Source organism: Parambassis ranga, unplaced genomic scaffold (assembly GCF_900634625.1).
Source record: "Parambassis ranga unplaced genomic scaffold, fParRan2.1 scaffold_24_arrow_ctg1, whole genome shotgun sequence".
Classification (NCBI taxonomy): Eukaryota; Metazoa; Chordata; class Actinopteri; family Ambassidae; genus Parambassis; species Parambassis ranga.
Genome location: NW_021144797.1, coordinates 1,730,763 through 1,749,459, shown reverse-complemented (window position 1 = coordinate 1,749,459; position 18,697 = coordinate 1,730,763). Strand labels below are relative to the sequence as shown.

Here is an 18,697-nt window from a genome sequence, read left to right as displayed (position 1 = left end):
ACCTCAAAAACTGGTGTTTTCATCAAAAAGTGACTGTGGCCCCACAGTAAGTCCAGGGGCTTATTTCTGCCTCAAAAGGACTTGATTTCACTCTGGTCTGTGATATTTAACAGATTATTGTTGAATCCTGGAACACTTCAAACAGACCGGTGCTGTAGGTGGACTGACTTGCAGCCACCCTTTGAAATATCTTAGAAATAAAGGTGAGGTTGGAGATCACAGCAGTTCAGAAGCCTGTGGTACTTACTCTGTTGCCAGAGACAGGTTGATCTGGCCACACTTGGCCACAAACTCCAGTTAGGATCAACACTGATTGTGGATCAGTTTCAGCTGCTGTTGTGCAAATGGAACAGACAACAGGTGGAAATGAGAGGCAGTTATCAAGACAGCCCCTATAAAGGAGAGGTTCTGCTTCTCAGGAGGGTCACACCCTAATACAAGACCACTTCCTGTTATGCAACAAATACACTTTATGATTCAATGTTGAGCTAATGCCACAGCCACAAAAAGACATTTCTCCCAGCTGCTAGACAGCAAGCCTTATCTAGACATGGAGGACAGTCTCCTCTCCTCATGGAGGACAGTCTCCTCTCCTCATGGAGGACAACAGTCTCCTCATGGAGGACAGTCTCCTCTCCTCATGGAGGACAGTCTCCTCATGGAGGACAGTGATATGCAAAGTGTTCAATCTTTGTTGACACAGTTAGAAGAAATCTTTGTTCATATCTTTACCAATGTCAAACTAAGAAGAACATGTGCTTTGTGTTGTTCTCCCACCGACTGAGACATGAAAAATAAGAGGTCACACATGGCTCGTTGGTCTAGGGGTATGATTCTCGCTTTGGGTGCGAGAGGTCCCGGGTTCAAATCCCGGACGAGCCCTGATGTTTAACTTTATTCCATTGGAGACCAACTCCTTTTTGTTGAACTCTTTTCAGTTCCTTTCCAACTACTACATAGCTTTACAAAGCTAACAAAGTTCTATTCAGACTCATCCCAATCCAGAGCAGTTGTTACACACCCTTGTTCGGGCTGGGTGAATGGGTGGCCGTCTTACACACACCTCCGCCACATCTTTTACATTCCATTTCGTGTTTATTCAAAGCTGAACAAAGGTCTTAAAAAAAATACAAAATAATTTAACTCAAATGAAAATCACTCAAAATTAATAATGCTTGGCCAAAGGTGGTCAAGAAACTGTTTGCCACCTTCTTCCACCCTCCTCTTCCTGTAAAAACCCTAACTAAACACTAAATGTAGACTTGTTATACTAAATAACCAAAAACAATATTGTACAGTGCCAAATTAATCAAAAAATGGCTACAACAATATAAGTGTCACAGCAAAGGCTCTGAATACTTGGGACCATGTCATATTTCACTTTTTCTTTTTAATACATTGAGTTTGGCCACTCCCCCGAGTAGCATCCTCAGTTCTGCCGAGTGGCTCATCACATTACGATAACATCTTCCCAACCCATCTACTCTTGGAGAGACACAGTCATGCTGTCTACACTTTAACAATGCTACGTGACTATGCTGTAAATGTGTCTTCACATCATCTGAGCTGCTCTGCACTGTGTGCCCTGGTGCGGCCTCTGCAGTGCGCAGTGCTGCCTTTGCAGTGCAGCCTTTGCATTGTGCAGTGCGGACTTTGCAGTGTGCAGTGCGGCCTCTGCAGTTCAGCCTTTGCAGTGTGCAGTGCGGCCATTGCAGTGTGCAGTGCGGCCTCTGCAGTGCAGCCTTTGCAGTGTGCAGTGCGGCCTTTGCATGTGCAGTGCGGCCTCTGCAGTGCAGCCTTTGCAGTGTGCAGTGCGGCCTCTGCAGTGCGGCCTTTGCAGTGTGCAGTGCGGACTTTGCAGTGCAGACTTTGCAGTGCCATTGTACAGAACAGAGCATGCCTCACTGCACTGGACTGCATATATCCAGGGGTGGCAGTAAAAAAACAGCAGCTTCCCTGAGGGGAAACTCAGTGATGCTGTAACCTCTGTTATGCTGACTTTTTTTAAAAAAAAAAAAAATACTTTAAAGCCACTGCTTTGTGGCTTTGGTGCACAATGGATAGCGCATTGGACTTCTAGTTAAACACAGGAGAAGTGATTCAAAGGTTGTCGGTTTTGAGTCCCACCAGAAGTGCTTTTTAACTTCCTGTGGCGCTGTCCTTCAGGGTGGATACCTGTTGCAGCAGCTCTCGTCCTGAGAGCTAGAAAAAAAATGAAATGTTCCTTTCAGTTGGATGAATCGACAGAGCAGAGCATCTCCAGTGCTGCTCAGTTGATAGTTTTGGTGTGCTATCCCTGGAAAGGCGATATTTTGGAAGACTTTCTGTTCTGCAAGTTATTGCGCAGATAAAGTCTGTCAATCCAGAGATTAAAGCTGCTCACTGTATGCTGCTGAACATGAGGCACTGCTGGATCACTCTGAGGTGCGATAGGTGTTGCAATGGCTGCAGCACAGCGCTCAATCAGAGGGGAGCACAAGAAGCAACATCACTGGAGAGCAGACTGGAGAAGAAGGCAGCGTGGTCAGAGCAGTCAGAAACAGGTGCTGCAGGGTTTCAGCCTTTCTCTGACACACAGGACACGACCTGGTTCAGACCATGTGCTTCATCTGGTGCAGAATGATACAGCTGTAAATCCCTCTGTGCCTCATCTTGAAATCTGTGTCAACACGTGCTGTCTCAACAAGTCTTTAGACCGAGGTGACATTCATGATCAGTATTGAGTATTGTGGTGTATGAGATGAGGGTAATATGTTAAGCTAGTTGTGTAACGTCTGTTTAGAAGCTGTGTTCAGCAGTGTCCTCAATCAACTGTGGATCAGCCATGGTCACAGACACTCACATGTTGTCATCAACTAAATTAGCTGTCAGTGTTCCAGCAGCTCTTTGATGCTAAGTGAGTGCTCTACCATTTGAGCTAATCCCCCTTGCTGGTACATGCCAATGCCAAACATTGCGCCTTGTCCTGCTGCAATATGGAGCCAAATCTGGGTCATACATTGTCAGCCATGCTGCTACAGTCCTTGTGTGGTGCACCCAAATATGTGCAACCACATTTGGTATTTTGAGAATCAAAAAGCAGGTAAAAATTTTATTTTGTTGATACTTTAACAGTGCTGTAATACTTTAATAAGTAATAAGATCATTATTTTGCATGTATAAAAGGTATGCCTGTGCGAATATGAGTGAATTAAGTGTTATAATGGTAAGTGGAACCTTTGGCATTGTGATTGTCACTCCTCAGTTGTGTACTGCGGACCAACTTCCTGTTTCCTGTTAGAAGCAACCCGGAGAACGAAGCGAGTGCTACTGTGTTTCTTTTGCTAACATTCTATTATTCTCAGGTCAGTATTTGGTTAAAAATGGTCACGAATGAAAGCCTTAAGCTTCGTATTGTTTCTGTATTCGCTGACAGTGATTTCATAATGATTTGGGTAACTTTGAGTAACTTTAAAAGTAGTTAGTAGAAGCTAACGATGGAGCTAATTGGAAGGTAGTAGCGGTATAGCCGAGCTGTGGGTAATCTCGCGCTACTTCGAGTAATTATCGCGCTGAAATGCTCCGCTGTAATTTGTATCAAGTATATGTATATAGCACACTTATGTCGCTCCAATTGAATGTATGTCTCCTGATGTGTTGATGTGTGATTATAAGATAGAGCTGCATTATTTGTTCAGTGTTATATGTAATGTTTGATGAAAGAATGCAAATATTATTGGGTTTATTTTGGTGCAATGTCCAAGTCTGTGTAAACTTGTATGTTTATTTAGTGAGAAATACTGTTATACTGTTTGGTGGGGAAACATGGTTTATATGTGGTTACAGACCTGCTGGAAAAACGGAGGTGGTGGCCTCAGACATCATCTTTCTACCACATACAATGCAGTGGTTCCATCCATTCCAGGAAGTTTGCACATACTCACAGCAAGAACTGTGTCAACCAGAAGAAGGACTGTCAACCAGTCCCCCTCCAGCAGTCTCACAGTGGTTAGCCAGTCGTTAGACACACCTGGCCCAGGCAGCCAGAACATCACAGGTAACTATGGAAACATTTAGTGCTATTGTTTTTTTAAGTTTTACCCAGACCCACCCACTGAGGTCCTCCACCACATATAAACCATGTTTCCCACCAAACAGTTAGAACTGATGAAGCTGCTTGGATGAGCAGCGAAACGTCTTCACGAAAACTCTACAAGTCCAGACGCCTTGCTTCAATCTTCTCTACGTATGATGACCTGGATGACTGAGAATCTTCATCAACAGGAAACATGACCCACAGCCTGAACAAAATGTGCTTAAAAATACACATTATGAGGCTGGAAAAAGAGAAAGACTTCATGAGGATGTTTTAATGGAGATGTATCTCACCCAGTCTCTCATGAAGGAATGTGATTTTAAGTTTCACAAGGTGCCTGGATATATACAGCATTACCAGGTTGATCCATTTGGAGTACATATGTACACAGAGACTGGAGTAAGCATCCTCATGTGGGAAAAAATGTGGCTGTATATCTAGATGCTACAGGGAATGTGGTATCCAAGGTCCCTAATCAAAGTAAACGACTGCTATACTATGCCCTAACCCTTCCAGGTTGTGGTCAAAATGCACCCCCCTCCCAGTCTGTGAAATGATGACCAATGAACACTCCATCCTACTTTCTGGCTACAGTAGGATGGAGTGAAAAGTATCACAATACACTCAGAAAAGTATCACAATACACAACCCTGAAAGTAAAACAGGTTGAAACAGAGAGGGAGAGCATTGACAGCTATTTAGACAGAGCTTTTGCAATGTGTTCTAAATGGAAGACAGAGAAGGACATACAAACATTCACAGTCTTGTGCATATGCTCTGCACATGTGATTAAAGCTGTCAGTAAGGCAATTGGGAAAAAAAAACTGCAGATAAGAACTTGAAAAGTTTTGCCACATTTGCATTTGCTAGGTTGCAAAACAGTACTTCAATGGCTGCAGTACTCACCATCTTCCGTTCTCTCTGCCGTGTGTTAAAAGCCAAACACAAGAGCAGTTGTGTCCAGAAACATCTTGAGACATTGCATGACTTGATTAAAACAAACATCATTCCAGACATGGAACAAACAGGAAATGCTGACACACCCCTAGCTCTGGAAGATGACAAACAAAGAAGAAATGTCAACACCATTGTTGGAGGATCTCCCTTTACACATGTGTTTAAGAGCATCTTGGAGGAAGTACAGACAGAAATGGAAGAGGATTCAGAGACCTCACTTCCTGAAGACATTCCCTACTTCTGTCCTGCCGTGCTTGATGTTCTCTTTGACAACTGCCTTGGCATATTTCCCCTTTGGAGTGGTCTCATGTTGAGACGTGTGAAAAGGGATGCATGTGACCAAACAACAAATCACAACCAAAACCAGAGAGACAAACTGGCACGTGCAGAGATGGTTTGGAATAGTTAAACATTGTATTTTGAAAAAGCAGAGGTGCCTGAGGCCAGCAGCATTTGTTAGAATAATGTATGGGTCCTTACAGGGAAGATACAGAGAGCATATCATGTATCATAACTCTGAAAACCTGCTCATTGAAACTATGCTCAATTATGCTATGCTTATATATCATAGCATAAAACACAGGACAGGAGAAGAGCAAGCAGAGCAGAGAGCAGCAACAGAGAATTTGGGTGTAGCTGTTTTTCCTCTGTCCCCTTGGAGCTGTGACTTGTGCAATATGTCACACTAAATAAAGACATTTTTGTGACTGTATTTATGTATTTGTTTCTATTTGTTGTATAAATGTTGTACATTATATACATAAGCTGCATATACACAATACACCCAGTAGGCATATTATGTCAGATTTGGACAAACTTACGTTTGTATTTAAACATCTTTGTTTTCTAACCAGTCCAGTGTACATGAGCACCTCACCTATGGATACAGGGATAGGCTCCAGCCCCCAGTGACCCTGACGAAGCAGGTTCAGATGATGGATAGATGGATGTTGTCCACCACGAATTAATCGTGGAAGGATGGTGAAATTATTAATAGTCTGACACACTCACACCAATAATTCAGACTATTAGATATAAAATGAGTCCAGTGTTACCATGTATTGCTTTGCAGCAATCAAACTAATAAGATAATGATGTCACGTTGATACAAAGTCAGGCACAAGATTCAAAGGTAAGTAAAGGATCCTATGGAGAGGCTCCCTCCATGCCAACTGTCAGCAGCCAAGCTAGTCGGCCTATAGGCTGCTTGTTTCTGAGTCTCTTCTGCCACCTGCTGGTCATATAGAATAACAATTCAATTCAATTCAATTCAGTTTTATTTATATAGCGCATATTACAATCAGACATTGTCTCAAAGCGCTTCACAGGAACCCCCCTAAGAGCACTGTGGCAAGGAAAAACTCCCTTTAAGAGGAAGAAACCTTGAGCAGGACCCGTCAACTTAAGGGGGAACCAGTCCTGCTGCTAGTCAGAGAGGATGAGGGAGAGAGAGAGAGAGAGAGAGAGAGAGGATGAAGGAGAAAGAGAGAGAGGGAGAGAGGAGCAAACATGATACAAACATGATACAGTACAGAGCAAACATGACAGCAAGATGAAACGGTGATTATATTGTAATAGATATCTATATATATCCCCTCCGTGGACCGCCACCTTACTGTGGTGGAGGGGTTTGAGTGCCCAGATGATCCTAGGAGCTATGTTGTCGGGGGCTTAATGCCCCCAGCAGGGTCTCCCAAGGCAAACAGGTCCTGGGTGATGGGCCAGACTAAGAGCGGTCCAAATACCCCTTATGATGGAAAGAAGAACAAGGACCGTGACGTCGCCCGGTATGGCGCAGCCGGGGCCCCACCCTGGAGCCAGGCCCGGGGTTGGGGCTCGAATGCGAGCGCCTGGTGGCCGGGCCTTTCCCCACGGGGCCCGGCCGGGCTTAGCCCGAAGGAGCGACGTGGGGCCGACCTCCCATGGGCCCACCACCGGTGGGAGGAACCGTAAGGGGCCGGTGCAGAGTGGATTGGGTGGCAGTCGAAGGCGGGGGCCTCGGCGACCTGATCACTGGACACAGAAACTGGCTCTGGGGACATGGAATGTCACCTCGCTGGGGGGGAAGGAGCCTGAGCTTGTGCGGGAGGCTGAGCGGTACCGACTAGATATAGTCGGGCTCGCCTCCACGCACAGCTCGGGTTCTGGAACCCAACTCCTTGAGAGGGGTTGGACTCTCTTCTATTCTGGAGTTGCCCATGGTGAGAGGCGGCGGGCTGGTGTGGGCTTGCTTATAGCCCCACAGCTTAGCTGCCATGTGTTGGAGTTTTCCCCAGTATGTGAGAGGGTCGCCTCCCTGCGCCTTCGGGTTGGGGAGAGGTCTCTCACTGTGGTTTCGGCGTATGCGCCGAACAGCAGTGTAGAGTACTTGACCTTCTTACAGTCTCTGGGAGGGGTGCTGGATGGCACCCCAACCGGGGACTCTGTCATCTTGCTGGGAGACTTCAACGCCCACGTGGGCAGTGACAGTAACACCTGGAGAGGCGTGATTGGGAGGAACGGCCTCCCCGATCTGAACCCGAGTGGTGTTTTGTTATTGGACTTCTGTGCTGGGCATGGTTTGTCCATAACGAACACCATGTTCGAGCACAAGGTTGTCCATCGGTGCACCTGGCACCAGGACACCCTAGGCCGGAGGTCAATGATCGATTTTGTAATCGTGTCAGCTGACCTTCGGCCTTGTGTTTTGGACACTCGGGTGAAGAGAGGGGCTGAGCTGTCAACTGATCACTACCTGGTGGTGAGTTGGATCCGTTGGCGGGGGAAGAGGCTGGACAGGCCCGGCAGGCCCAAACGTACTGTGCGGGTCTGTTGGGAGCGTTTGGCCGAACCCGCCGCTAAGGAGATCTTCAACTCCCACCTCCGGGAGAGCTTCACCCAGATTCCGAGGGAGGCTGGAGACATTGAGTCGGAGTGGACCATGTTTTCCACCTCCATTGTCGATGCAGCTGTCCAAAGCTGCGGCCGCAAGGCCTCTGGTGCCTGTCGTGGCGGCAATCCCCGGACCCGGTGGTGGACACCGGAGGTCAGGGATGCCGTCAAGCTGAAGAAGGAGTCCTATCGGGCCTGGTTGGCTTGTGGGACTCCTGAGGCAGCTGATAGGTATCGGCAGGCCAAGCGTGCTGCAGCGAAGGCAGTTGTAGAGGCAAAAACTCGGGCCTGGGAGGAGTTTGGGGAGGCCATGGAGGAGGACTATCGGTCAGCCTCAAAGAGATTCTGGCAAACCGTCCGGCGCCTCAGGAGGGGGAAGCAGTACTCTGCCAACACTGTATTCAGTGGGGGTGGGGAGCTGTTGACCTCGACTGAGGGGGTGGTTGGACGGTGGAAAGAGTACTTTGAGGGTCTCCTCAATCCCACCAACACGCCTTCTATTATGGAAGCGGAGGCTGATGACTCAGTGGTGGACTCGTTCATCACCTGTGCTGAAGTTGCCGAGGTAGCCAAAAAGCTCCCCGGTGGCAAGGCACCGGGGGTGGATGAGATTCGCCCTGGGTACCTTAAGTCTCTGGATGTTGTGGGGCTGTCTTGGTTGACACGCCTCTGCAACATCGCGTGGCAATCGGGGGCAGTGCCGCTGGACTGGCAGACCGGGGTGGTGGTCCCTCTTTTTAAAAAGGGGGACCGGAGGGTGTGCTCCAACTACAGGGGGATCACACTCCTCAGCCTCCCTGGGAAAGTCTACGCCAGGGTACTGGAGAGGAGAATTAGACCCATAGTCGAACCTCGGATTAAGGAGGAGCAATGTGGTTTTCGTCCTGGCCGTGGAACGCTGGACCAGCTCTATACCCTCCGCAGGGTGCTGGAGGGTTCATGGGAGTTCGCCCAACCAGTCCACATGTGTTTTGTGGACTTGGAGAAGGCGTTCGACCGTGTCCCTCGCGGCATCTTGTGGGAGGTGCTCTGGGAGTATGGGGTCCGTGGCCCTCTGCTGAGGGCTGTTAGGTCCCTGTATGACCGGAGCAGGAGTCTGGTTCGCATTGCCGGCAGTAAGTCAGACCTGTTCCCAGTGCATGTTGGACTCCGGCAGGGCTGCCCTTTGTCACCGGTTCTGTTCATAATTTTTATGGACAGAATTTCTAGGCGCAGCGAGGGACCGGAGGGGATCTGGTTCGGGAACCATAGGATTTCATCTCTGCTTTTTGCGGATGATGTTGTCCTGTTGGCTTCATCGAGCCGGGACCTCCAGTGTGCACTGGGACGGTTTGCAGCCGAGTGTGAAGCGGCTGGGATGAGAATCAGCACCTCCAAGTCTGAGGCCATGGTTCTCGACCGGAAAAAGGTAGTTTGTCCTCTCTGGGTGGGAGGAGAGCTCCTGCCCCAAGTGGAGGAGTTTGTGTATCTCGGGGTCTCGTTCACGAGTGAGGGAAAAATGGAGCGGGAGATTGACAGACGGATCGGTGCAGCTTCCGCAGTAATGCGGTCGCTGTACCGGTCTGTTGTGGTGAAGAAGGAGCTGAGCCGGAAGGCGAAGCTCTCGATTTACCGGTCAATCTACGTTCCTACCCTCACCTATGGTCATGAGCTTTGGGTAGTGACCGAAAGAATGAGATCGCGAATACAGGCGGCCGAAATGAGTTTCCTTCGAAGGGTGGCTGGGCGCTCCCTTAGAGATAGGGTGAGAAGCTCAGTCACCCGAGAGGAGCTCGGAGTAGAGCCGCTGCTCCTCCACATCGAGAGGAGCCAGCTGAGGTGGCTCGGGCATCTGGTTCGGATGCCTCCTGGATGCCTCCCTGGGGAGGTGTTCCGGGCATGTCCCACTGGGAGGAGGCCCCGGGGAAGACCCAGGACGCGGTGGAGAGACTATGTCTCTCGGCTGGCCTGGGAACGCCTCGGGATTCCCCCAGAGGAGCTGGAGGAAGTGTCTGGTGGGAGGGAAGTCTGGGTGTCCCTGCTTAGACTGCTGCCCCCGCGACCCGGCCCCGGATAAGCGGTGGAAGATGGATGGATGGATGGATCTATATATATCGTCGGTCCATAAGTAGGAATAGTAATTTGATAGTAAAGATGAGCAGCAGGGGCTAGTGAAGTCGATGAGCACAGGAGAGACTGCAGGTCAGTATGCAGGTCTTGAGACCTGCAAAGAGAGAGAGCGAGAGCGAGGCACAGAACTACAAGGAAGACAGTTAACACAGATTATGAGACGATATTACCCAGTATGATCCAGACTAAGGAGAGTGGAGGAGAGGTCAGAGGGTGTTCAGAGGATCGTGTTTGTGCCCCCCGACAACGTAGAGCAAGAGAGACTTCACGGGCCGGACTGCAGGTCATCATCCAGGTCTTGAGACCAGTGTGAGCCAGACTAAGGAGAGAAAAGGAGAGGTTAGAGGGTGAGAGGGAAACTGCTCAGTGGATCATGTTTGTGCCCCCCGACAACGTAGGCCTAGAGCAGCATAGCTGTGCTACACACTAGGTCTAAGGCTAACTGTACGCCTTACTAAACAGAAAAGTTTTAAGTCTAGTCTTAAAGGTGGAGGCAGTGTCTGCCTCTCGGACCCAGATTGGTAACTGGTTCCATAATAGCGGTGCCTGATAGCTGAAAGCTCGTCCTCCCATTCTACTTTTATGAATCCTAGGAACTACTAGTAAACCTGCACTCAGAGATCTGAGTGTCCTATTAGGAACATATGGTACAATCAGGTCCTGCAGATACAACGGAGCAAGTCCATGAAGAGCCTTGTAGGTTAGAAGAAGGATCTTGAAGTGTATTCTTGAGTCCAGTGGGAGCCAGTGAAGAGACGCTAGGACAGGAGAGATATGATCCCTTTGGCTGCTTCCTGTCAGAACTCTAGCTGCTGCGTTCTGGATCAGCTGCAGACTGTTGATGGAGTAATGTGGACATCCTGACAATAAAGAGTTGCAGTAGTCCAGTCTTGAAGTGACAAAAGCATGGATGAGCTTTTCAGCATCACTCTGAGAGAGGATGCTCCTGATCTTAGTAATATTACGCAGGTGAAAGAAAGCGGTCCTGGAGACCTGCTTAATATGAGAGACAAACGACATGTCTTGATCAAAGATAACTCCAAGGTTCCTCACAGTCGTACTGGAGGCCAGAGTAATTCCATCCAGGGAGAGAGTATTATCTGATAAACTAGTTCTGAGATGTTTCGGTCCAAAAACAATGACCTCAGTCTTGTCCGAGTTTAATAGTAAAAAGTTGGAGGACATCCAGTCCTTTATGTCCTTTAGACACGCCTGTAGTCTGACTAGCGGCTCCGTTTCTTCAGGCTTCATGGATAAATACAGCTGGGTATCATCAGCATAACAATGAAAGTTTATGCCGTGCTTCTGGATGATGTATCCTAGAGGGAGCATGTAGAGGGTGAACAGGATCGGTCCGAGCACAGAACCCTGTGGAACACCGTGGTTAACCCTTGTACCTGTGGAAGACACATCGTTAGTGTGAACAAAATGAAATCTGTCAGATAAATATGATTTAAACCAGCGCAGTGCTGTTCCTGTAATCCTGATCTCGTGTTCCAATCTGTGTAGCAGGATGCGATGGTCTACGGTGTCGAAGGCAGCACTGAGATCCAGTAGAACGAGTACAGAGACGAGACCCCGGTCCGATGCCATGAGGAGGTCATTGGTGACTTTAAGCAGTGCTGTTTCTGTGCTGTGATGGGCTCTGAAACCAGACTGGAAAGCATCAAACAGACTGTTACTACACAGGTGGTCGTTTAGCTGACTTACAACAGCTCTTTCGAGTAGTTTGGAGATAAAGGTGAGGTTGGAGATCGGTCTGTAGTTTCCTAGGACGTCCGGGTCCAGTGAAGGTTTTTTAAGTATCGGAATGATCACAGCAGTTTTAAAAGCCTGTGGTACATATCCTGTTTCCAGAGACAAGTTGATCTGTCCTAATATAGAGTCTCCGATCAGAGGAATAGCATCCTTGAGGAGCTGTGAAGGGATCGGATCCAGAAGACAGGTAGTAGGTTTAGACTTGCTGATGCTGGTGGTCAGCTCAGGGAGGCCGATGGGCGCGAAGCAGTCCAGAGTTAGATCAGGATCCATTTCCAGAAGTGGCGGTGTATCCTCAGCGGTCACAGAGAGATTGTGGTTGATTTGTCCTCTAATAGTGGTGATTTTATCAGTGAAGAAGCTCATGAAGTCTTCACTACTAAGAGCTGCAGGAATGCGAGGCTCCACAGAGCTGTGGCTCTTTGTCAGCCTGGCCACGGCGTTAAAGAGAAAGCGCGGGTTGTTCTTGTTTTCTTCTATTAGTGATGAATAGTAGGCTGTCCTGGCTTTACGAAGGGCCTTCTTATACGTCAGCAGACTGTCTCTCCAGATCCTCCGGGAGTCATCTGATTTAGAGGACTGCCACATCCTCTCCATCCTACGTGTAATCCGTTTCAGTGATCGGATGTTTGAGTTGTACCACGGAGCTAGCCTCTTCTGGTTTGTAGTTTTCTTCTTCTTCAGTGGAGCAATCCTGTTTAAGACTGAGTGTAGTGTGTCTGCAGTGTTGTTGACAAAGCGGTCCAGCTCTGCAGGAGTAACATTTAAGTTGGTACCCCCGTCAGTACTTGGGACTGTGGGGAGTACTGGTAGGATTGCTGTCCTAAACTGCTTTACGGCGTCTTCAGACAGACATCTGCTGTAGTAGACCTTTTCCTCAGGTGCTGGTAGGTCTGAAAGAGAGAAGTCAAAAGTTATTAATGAGTGATCTGAAAGAACAGGATTTTGAGACCACACTAGCAGGTTCTCAGCTTCCAGGCCGTAGGTGAGAACCAGGTCGAGGGTGTGACTGTGACAGTGTGTGGGTTCATTTACTAACTGAGAGAACCCAACTGAATCCAAGAGTGAGTTGAAGGCAATCTTCAGACTGTCGGAGTCGACGTCCATATGAATGTTAAAGTCACCCACTATAATGACTTTATCTGTGCTAAGCACTAAACTTGATAAGAAGTCTGAAAACTCCGGCAGGAACTCTGAATAAGCAGCAGCAGGTGGACGATACACTACGACGAGTAAAACAAATTCTGACTTCTTCCAGCTTCCGTGAGACAGGCTGAGAGTGAGACTCTCAAAAGAAGTATGAGTAGACTTAGGTTTAGGATTCATCTGAAGACTGGAGCGGTAGATTGCTGCCACTCCTCCTCCGCGACCTGTAACTCTAGGAACATGACAGTTAATATAACAGGACGGAGTTGATTCATTTAAAGCAACATATTCTTCATCCTGTAACCAAGTCTCAGTGAGACAAAGTATATCAGTGTGATGATCAACAATTAAATCATTAACTAAGAGCGACTTAGAGTGGAGGGATCGTATGTTAAACAATCCACACCTGAGTGTTCTGTTACCTTGTTCTATGTGTTTGTGTGTGTTAGTGTGTATTTTTATGAGGTTATTATGATTAATATATCTTAACTTGTGTGCTTGATGAACTGTGGGAGGACGTGTGACCGTCACCACTTCAATAACATTATTAAGCTTAGTGTTTCTATGTGTATTTGTGTTTAATGTGTTTCTAACTGAGGGCGGCAGTCCTCCAGAAGCAGCAGAGAGGTGTGTAGGACAGCGACTCTGCCTCCTGGCCTCGACCCTGGGTTGTCAGGTTGGTCTAATAAACTTGGCTATGTTGCTAGAAATCAGAGCTGCACCACCCTGGGTGGGATGGATGCCGTCTCTCCTAATAAGGCCAGGTTTCCCCCAGAAAGTTTCCCAGTTATCTATAAAGGCCACGTTATTTTCTGGACACCACCATGACAGCCAGCGACGGAGCGAGGACATGCGGCTAAACATGTCATCACTGGTCAGATTCGGGAGGGGACCAGAGAACGCTACGGAGTCCGACATGGTTTTAGCTAAATTACACACCGACTCAATATTAACTTTAGTGACCTCTGACTGGCGAAGCCGGGTGTCATTAACACCGACGTGAATTATAATCCTACTGTATTTATGCTTATCTCTCGCCAGCAGCTTCAGGCTACCCTCTATGTCGCCCGCTCTGGCCCCCGGGATGCACTTACCTATAGCCGCTGGTGTCGGCTTTACATGCCGCAGAACAGAGTCGCCAATAACCAGGGTCGGCTTCTCAGCGGGTGTGTCGCCGAGTGGGGAAAAACGGTTCGATAACAGCATCATTTCTTTAGTTTAATCGTCACAATTTAGTGCATGTACTGTAGATGTGCTACATCAATGAGCCTACTTAACCAAAGTCTCAAGTACTTACTTTCAATTTCCAAGAGTTTAAATCGAGACAATTGGACTCAAGGATTGTTTTTTACATATACGTGAAAAATTACCCAAGTACAGTAACAAAGTACAAATACTTAGTTACTTTCCACCACTGTGGACAGTCTTTAGAGAGTACATATTTCTATGATGAATTTTGATTGTGTTGTACAGGTTTTTTATATTTCCTTAAGATAATATTTTCATATGTGTGTTCCACATTATTTAAATAAAAGGTTGCTTATATAATCATCACTGTACATGTCTTTGTGTTTGGGGCGGCATTTCTATAGAATCTAGTAGCCCGTAGGGCCCCAGTGTTACCTTCTCGCCTAGGGCCCCTATAGTGTCAAGCAATGGCTCTGTTCAAGAGTTAACAAGACACAGGTGACAACAATCAAACCCTTTGCAGTGCGCAGTGCAGACTTTGCAGTGCGGACTTTGCAGTGCACAGTGCGGACCAGTGCAGCCTTTGCAGTGTGCAGTGCGGCCTTTGCAGTGCGGACTCTGCAGTGTGCAGTGCGGCCTTTGCAGTGCGCAGTGCGGACTTTGCAGTGTACCCTTTGCAGTGCGCAGTGCGGACTTTGCAGTGCACCCTTTGCAGTGCAGACTGCAAAGGGTGCACTGCACATGCAAAGTCCGCACTGTCATGAGCCAGGGTCTTGGCTCATTGTCTTTTATTATATTGTTTATTTTGTTATTTAGTTTTCAGTGTTTGTCCTCTTTCTCTGCTCCTCCTCAGTCCTTCCCTCTCTCCTTCTCTTCCTCCCTCCTCTTTCTCTACTCCTCCTCAGTCCTTCCCTCTCTCCTTCTGTTCCTCCTCCCTCCTGTTCTCTGCTCCTCAGTCCTTCCCTCTCTCCTCCTCTAGCCTCCTCCCTGATTATCAGCTCCTCCCTAATTGTGTTCACCTGTGTCGTCTCTCCTCTTTTTAAGCCCTGTGCCTTCCCTTGGTCTTTGTCAGTTCTTCCCTTGTGATTCCCCGTGTGCACCCCTGTGTGTACTCCCTTGTGATCCACCTCGTGATCCACCTCTTCGTCCTTCTTCTTCCTCCGTGTTTCCTCATGTTTCCCCGATCATCCTCAGGTTTGGTTTGGTTTATTCTTTTGTGTTTATTTTGTACTTTTTACCTTTTGTCTGGCACTGTTTCCAGTAGCCCTCCTTTCGTTTACCTGCTCCTCTGGACTGCTTTTGTTATTTAGCTTTGAATAAAGCTCCTTTTGTTGAACATTATTTTTGTCTGCGCCTGGGTCCTACCCCACACGTCACATAACACGCACTGCGCACTGCAAAGGCCGCACTGCACACTGCAAAGGCTGCACTGGTCCGCACTGCACGAGCCGATATTTTGTGGTGGAGTTAGTGCGGCCCGCACATTTTTCTCACACGCACTTATTTACTGAGTCCGCACTGCGCACTGCAAAGTCCGCACTGCACACTGCAAAGGCTGCACTGGTCCGCACTGTGCACTGCAAAGTCCGCACTGCAAAGGCTGCACTGGTCCTATTTTTACTACTTTTACTATTAAACTCGGACAAGACTGAGGTCATTGTTTTTGGACCGAAACATCTCAGAACTAGTTTATCAGATAATACTTTCTCTCTGGATGGAATTACTCTGGCCTCCAGTACGACTGTGAGGAACCTTGGAGTTATCTTTGATCAAGACATGTCGTTTGTCTCTCATATTAAGCAGGTCTCCAAGACCGCTTTCTTCTGAGGAGGCAAAGGATAAAACGTCCCAGCACATTTCAAACCCAGTTTCACCCTGAGGCAGAGACTGCTTCACCTTAAGGACAAAACACCTGGGAAAGGCAGATCTCAAGGTACTACAATAGTCAGAATGATTCATCATGTGGTGACCAGATGAAAAGTCTCATCTCTGGCTCAAGACTTGTTGAGATAGCATAGACAGACACACTCTGAGTCTGTCCACATCAGTGTCAGTGAAGATTTCAGATCGTTTATTAAGTGTTCATCCTTGAGCTTTTCCAAACTTGTTGTGGACAGCACACTTTTCGTGTCAGGATGGCCGAGCGGTCCAAGGCGCTGTGTTCAGGTCGCAGTCTCCACTGGAGGCGTGGGTTCAAATCCCACTCCTGACAGTTCTGTTCATTTCATCTGGAGGGAAAAATAAGTAATCATTTAAATAATTTATCCTCTGGAGGGGAAATAACTAATCATTTAAGACATTGACTGACTTAGATTCTAACCCAGACCACAGAAGCCAATTGGATGATTTCATCTGATATGATGAGACATTAAATCAAACCTACAGGGGTTCTTCCTGTTTTTTTTTGCCACTGTTGCCCTTAAGGAGGTTCAGTCTCTGGCTCTGATTGGATGACGTCACAGGCTGCTGTCAGGTTAGGGATTTAAGTCCGGAATTTTGTCTACCATTCTGGAATCCTGTCTACCATTCTGGCATGGATGGATGTCTATTCTGGTATGCTGCCGCTCGTTCTAGATTTCTGCCTTTCAATCTGGAATGATTTCTTTCAATCTGGAATGCTTTTCATTCCAGAATGCTGTCTTGCTGACTTTTGTCCCGGAATGTTGCCTTCCATGTCGGAATGCTGACTTCCATGACGTCACAGGCCGCTGTCGGGTTAGGGGTTTAATTCCGGAATTTTGTCTACCATTCCGGAATCCTGCCTATTATTCTGGAGTGGGTGGATGTCTATTATGGTATGCTGCCACTCATTCTAGATTTCTGCCTTTCATTTGGGAATACTTTCTTTTATTCTGGAATACTTTTCATTCCAGAATGCTGTCTTGCTGACTTCTGTTACGGAATACTGACCTCTGTTCCAGAATACTGACTGTTATTCGGGAATTCTGTTATGCCGATGTTTGTCCCGGAATGTTGCCTTCCATTCTGGAATGGTAACTTCCATTCCAGAATACTGGACCTCATCTCAGGGCATCACAATAGTCAGAATGATTCATTATGTGGTGACCATGAATGCAGATGAAAACTCTCATCTCTGGCTCAAGACTTGTTGAGATAGCACAGAGACACTCTCAGTCTGTCCACATCAGTGTCAGTGAAGATTTCAGATTGTTTAAATAGAGAAGCAAGAAAACAAGTCAGCCTTATCTTTCACAAAAACACATGACAATAACATGTGAGAAAGAGAGTTTTATGTTCAGTGCTGCCCCTGCTTGTTGGGACAATTGTAGAGCACCTTCCTAATAAAGTAAACAGCGTAGAATGGACAGTGAAGGCTTGTAGTCTCAAACGACCATGTGATCGTGAACACAGCCGGCTTGGAAGCAATTCAACTTGTGCCATGTTGGCACGTGAGTACTTGCTCAGCTGTCGGCAACTTTCTGTGATAGCTGTCTGTCAAACGGAGACTTGGGTCGGCACAGATTTACCTGCGAATGAAATGGAAAACAAGTAAAGGAGCACCAACACCAAACTGGACAGGACAAACTGGACAAGACCATGCACTCATGGACAGAACCAACCTGGGTCGTCAGACTCTTCATCGTTACCTTTTGCCGGTTGTTGTGGCCGAGTGGTTAAGGCGATGGACTAGAAATCCATTGGGGTTTCCCCGCGCAGGTTCAAATCCTGCCAACAACGGTTCTTTTCATCTCCAAGATCACTTTATGCCCCTCCATCGTTTACACTTAACAAGTCTGATGTGTTAACAACAAGCTCTATGAAAAAGGTCATCTTGACCAGTCAGAGTGCTGCCATTTATATTGACTGTCTGAGGACCAAACCCTGGCACAGTCCATCTGACACTTCCAAAAACTATCATTTTAAAAACGCTGGACCGAGAGCAACTGGTGTGCAGTGAGGAGGCAAAGGATAAAACGTCCCAGCACATTTCAAACCCAGTTTCACCCTGAGGCAGAGACTGCTTCACCTTAAGGACAAAACACCTGGGAAAGGCAGATCTCAAGGTACTACAATAGGCAGAATGATTCATCATGTGGTGACCAGATGAAAAATCTCATCTCTGGCTCAAGACTTGTTGAGATAGCATAGACAGACACACTCTGAGTCTGTCCACATCAGTGTCAGTGAAGATTTCAGATTGTTTATTAAGTGTTCATCCTTGAGCTTTTCCAAACTTGTTGTGGACAGCACGCTTTTCATGTCAGGATGGCCAAGCGGTCCAAGGTGCTGCGTTCAGGTCGCAGTCTCCACTGGAGGCGTGGGTTCAAATCCCACTCCTGACAGTTCTGTTTATTTCCTCTGGAGGGGAAATAAATAATCATTTAAGACATTGACTGACTTAGATTCTAACCCAGACCACAGAAGCCAATTGGATGATTTCATCTGATATGATGAGACATTACACCAAACCTACAGGGGTTCTTCCTGTTTTTTCTTGCCACTGTTGCCCTTAAGGAGGTTCAGTCTCTGGCTCTGATTGGATGACGTCACAGGCTGCTGTCAGGTTAGGGATTTAAGTCCGGAATTTTGTCTACCATTCTGGAATCCTGTCTACCATTCTGGCATGGATGG

At 47.4% G+C, this 18,697-nt stretch overlaps 4 non-coding genes across 4 annotated transcripts; all 4 read left to right on the top strand.

Annotated features, from left to right (window-relative positions):
- Positions 1–810: 810 nt before the first annotated feature.
- trnap-ugg (transfer RNA proline (anticodon UGG)) lies at positions 811–882 on the top strand. The gene has a single exon. It is a non-coding gene; the product is annotated as a tRNA-Pro (tRNA).
- Positions 883–16,233: 15,351 nt separating this feature from the next.
- trnal-cag (transfer RNA leucine (anticodon CAG)) lies at positions 16,234–16,316 on the top strand. The gene has a single exon. It is a non-coding gene; the product is annotated as a tRNA-Leu (tRNA).
- Positions 16,317–17,721: 1,405 nt separating this feature from the next.
- Positions 17,722–17,803, top strand: trnas-aga (transfer RNA serine (anticodon AGA)). The gene has a single exon. It is a non-coding gene; the product is annotated as a tRNA-Ser (tRNA).
- Positions 17,804–18,325: 522 nt separating this feature from the next.
- trnal-cag (transfer RNA leucine (anticodon CAG)) lies at positions 18,326–18,408 on the top strand. The gene has a single exon. It is a non-coding gene; the product is annotated as a tRNA-Leu (tRNA).
- Positions 18,409–18,697: the final 289 nt, after the last annotated feature.